Source organism: Chionomys nivalis, chromosome 8 (genome assembly GCF_950005125.1).
Source record: "Chionomys nivalis chromosome 8, mChiNiv1.1, whole genome shotgun sequence".
Taxonomy (NCBI): Eukaryota; Metazoa; Chordata; class Mammalia; order Rodentia; family Cricetidae; genus Chionomys; species Chionomys nivalis.
The window spans coordinates 89,947,764-89,952,369 of NC_080093.1; positions in this window are offsets into that span (position 1 = coordinate 89,947,764).

Consider the following 4,606-nt stretch of genomic DNA (forward strand, 5'->3'; position numbering starts at 1 on the left):
TTTAGTTTCTGGATTAATGTTCTTGGGGTATTTGAAAATGAGCTAAAATCAACACTCCATCGGTCTTTATATTGACCATAAGAAATGACTTCCCATTCATAGGTTGCATAATTAATTAGTATAGTTATAATGGCTATGTTACTAAAACCAAGTTACAAATTCAATGAAATAAGACTGTGATTTTCGCAGAAATAGAGAAAATAATCCATACAGAAGCCACTCTCAAAAGACCCCAAATAGCTTAATCAGTCCTGAGCAACAAACAACAACAACAACAACAAAAACAACAATAACAGTGTTTGGTAGGTCAAAAAATTTGATTTCAAAATACACTGTCTAGTAAGAAAAGCAGCATATGCTTTGGCATAACAACAGACACACACACAAGTAGATTATCGAATCCAGAAATATACAACAACAAAATGCATCTGATTTTCAACAAAGGTGTAAAAGTTATAGAAATACCCGTGTTGGAGAGAAGACAGCGTCTTGTTCCTATGTAGAAAAGTTAAACTAGAGTTCTGTCTCATCCAATAAAAGTCAACACCCTTAATGTAAACATATGAAAATCTGAAAGTACCAGAGGACAAAGTGGAGAGAACACCTTGAAATACAGCACAACCTAGGAAGTAACAGCAGGAAGCTGCACGTAGTATCACAGGACACCCCAAAGCTTCTGAAGGGCAAAGGAAACAGCAGAAGAGAGTTCAGAAGATGGGAGACCCACTCTCAGGTAGTCGTTTTCCAGGAGAAGGTTAATATCCAGAGTAAATAAAGAACCAAAATTGTTGATAGCTAAGGAGCTAATCATTCAATAAATGGGCAAATGAAAGACAGAGTTTCCTAAAGAATCATATGAAGACAAAAGATAGAAAAATATTCACCATGCTGGCCATAAGGAAATGTAAATAGAACCTACGTAGAACGCCCCTCACTCCTGACAGTTCAACAGAGACAAAGTGTATATGGAATGAAATTTTTTTGTTTGCCCAGCATAATATTATTATTGATTATTTTGGAATTGCATGCTAAACATGCAGATCACACTCACTTCCCATTCGACCGAAGTCTAACCTCCAATCCTTGTCCTCCACCAAATACACCAAGTACAATTTGTGTTCCACATATACTCACTGGAGCATCGTCAGACTCTCAGTAGCCAGTCCCTTACAGATAAGGGATTCTTCCCCCACTCCAGACAGAAGCCAACAACTGTGAAGAGCTACATTTCAGCATCTTTATCACATTTTAAAGGACTCTCCTCAATGGCAACCTGTCTGGACTGTTTCTTTTTTGTTGAGGAGAGGGGATTACCACAGAAACCTTCAAAGTCTCTCCCATGAGTATGGAGTCATCTATACTACTGACAGATGCTTCCTTGCTGGTGTAACTGTTAGTGTCCATGTGACTTTCCGTGGTCGCACAGATCAGTAACAACCCACAGGGTCCCAATATGGATCATGGACATCAGCAAGTCCTCTGGAGGCATCCAGAGACCACAGACATCAACATGGTCTCCTGTAGCAGTTGTGATCATGGACATGGGCACGTCGTCCCTTGGGGAGCCATGAAGTTATGCATGACCTGTGTAGCCTCGGGAAGCTGTGTTGATCAGGGCTGTCACAGGAGACCATGTTGATGTCTGTGATCTATGCTGCAGCAGGAGGTCCTGTTAATGTTCGTGGAAAAGAGATTATGAAGCCCGTTATTCTGTATGCTAACTAAAAGATGAGAAAAACCTCAAACGAAACAAAACAAAACAAAATAAAAAACTCAAACTCAAACCAAAACAAAAACCGCAATAAACTTCTCAGCCACAGGATGGCACAACAGCCTCAGTTAATATTCTTGAAGCCAAGAAGAGGGAACCTTTTCAAAGTTGCTTTCAATCTTGTGTAATGAGGCTGTGACAATTATTACCAATTATTATTCAAGACAAATACTAAATTATGAATAAAGGAAAAGACAAATTATCAATCTTTTACAATAAGATATGAAGAAAAACCCCACAAATGCTGTTGATACACTTCATAAATAAACAAGCTTGTTTATGCCAGATTTGTGGGAGGAGTCTGTGCTCTCCTTTCCCTTAGTTGTCATAATATAGCTCAAACAACTTGTGAATTTTATATAAATCGTTATTTAAAATCTGAACTGATTTTTGGTATCACTACTATGAATGAGGCCACTATTACAGCAGTCTCTCTGTTTCGGCTCTTCTTATTTTCAATGTGTGCTACCCAGCTACTATGGTTACCTAAGTCACTGTCTTGATCAAAATGTTCCAAAGTTTACTTATTGTGTACAGATTAAACTTTAAAATTGTAAGCATGATCAACTAAATTTCCTGTTTGTTTTGACCTCTGGCTATGAATCAAAAAAAAAAAAATTTTTTTTAAAGACATCTGCTCACAGAATTTCACCGAAAAGCATTTTGAAAGTGGAGAGATAGCTTAGTGGTTAAGAGTAGTAAGAGTAGTGGTTGTTTTTGCATAGGACATGAGTTCCATTCCTCAAACCCACATGGTTGCTACCAACCATCCTTTAACTCCAGTGCAAGGGGATCCAATGCCCTCCTCTGGCTGCGAAAGGTACTGCCCAGACATATAGGCAGGGAAAACAACACATAAAAATTTCAACCATGAACTGGAGAGATGGCTCAGTGGTTAAGAGCATTGCCTGTTCTTCCAAAGGTTCTGAGTTCAATTCCTGGCAACCACATGGTGGCTCACAACCATCTGTGATGAGCTCTGGTGCCCTCTTCTTGCTTGCAGATATACACACAGACAGAATATTGTATACATAATAAATAAATATTTAAAAAAATTTCAACCACAGTTTCTTTTGCATTTCTACTGTGTAAGTTCTTCTTTACCTGGAACTTTTGTGTTTTTGTTCAGTGGAGTCCTATTTCCCTACCTCTTAACTCAATTACAGGACTTAGCTTAAACATCATCACAATGGGGTGGAAAATATTCTTTTTCCTAAATTATAAGTGGTCTGTTGACTGTATAAACATAAGTAACCCCATGTCATGCTTCAGCATTCAAAAATTAAGACTAATAAATATTGACATAATTGTGGCAACTCTAGTTTAAATAAGACGTGACATAGTTAATGGACATTAGAGGAAAAGAAGGAAGTATGGTGGGGAGAATTGTGTTTATATTACATGTATTTATCCTGGAGAAAGAGAGGACATTAAGGCAAGGTAGTGTTAGATCTTGAGACATCAGCGCTATGTCAAGGAGGTGACACATGAGTTGGAGTCATTTTATATGTTAGTACATGTATCACTACAATGTCCTGTTGAGGAAAATAGGTGAAGCAACTCCATAATTGGGACAATGCATTCTATTTTGGTTTCTTTAAAAAAATTTTGTATTTTTGTAAGTATGAGTGTTTTGTCTGTGTGCATGTATATGCATCATGGGCATGCTGCCCTCAGAGGACAGAAGAGGGCATCAGATCCCTTGGAACTGCAGTTAGAGGCAGCTATGAGCCAACATGTGGGAACTCGTAACCAAATCCGATCTTCTGCAAGAGCAGCAAGTGCTCTCAACCATTGACCCATTTTTCATGCTTTTCCATGTTGATTTCTAAGACCTGACTACAGAATTTTAGTTCTTTTGTATACTTCCATTATGAGTGTAGAACTTGCCCAGATTCATGGCCCCATTCCCAGGAGTAAGAGCATTGATTATGAATCTATTTCTCCATAGTGTTGGATGTAGAAGAGTACCTACAAAGGAATGACTTATTTAAAATAGTTCTCTATTAATTATATCCATTTATATAACTTGACCTTGGAAAACAATGGCATAAAACGTTCATTTATTGTTATTCAGTCACATATTTAGTAATAGTAATACCCTTTTTCTCTTTATTTTGTCATGGAGACATTTATTATTTCCCCAAATTATAAACACAAAGGAAAATGTGAGGAAAAACTTTTCAAGTTTTCAAAAGACAAGATACTAGCAGAATATGTGGTTTTATTTTCTTTTCTAAGGCTATGAGTTACAAAGCAATTGCAAAGCACATTCTTGAACATTTATTTTAGATTGTTTAAACAAAATATTTATTGCAAGTTCTTGGAGCTTAAGACCTCAGAATAGAGTTGATTGTCATCGACAACAAGGTGAAGACATAATGGTTAAGGGAGTAAACTTGTGTTGAAAGTATAAAGGAGACACCATGTAACTATAGCCTATTTCCACGTCCTTCTCCACCTGGTCCTCACTGCCCAGGTTTACACTCTGCAGCCTTATCCTCTAGAACCTGCATGTCTACTATGGTGGTTTTTGGTCTCTTTACTTGAACATACATTCCACCAGTATGTTCTAAATAACTATGTCATTTTACAATATTTGACTTATAGCACATCGTACTGGCTTTTATGTTGTATTCACCTGTACTCTGAGGGTAGGACTCTTCTGGCTTCTAATAACACAAATGAGCTTGATTGATTTATGTGAATGTTTCATGAAAATTCTCTTTTGCAAATATTGCTGCTCTCTTCACCTGAATGCTTGCAGTCAGTGTGTGGTTATCTTCGTTTAAGTTTTCTGGTTTATCCACATGCGTCTTAAGTGAAGGTTGCTCC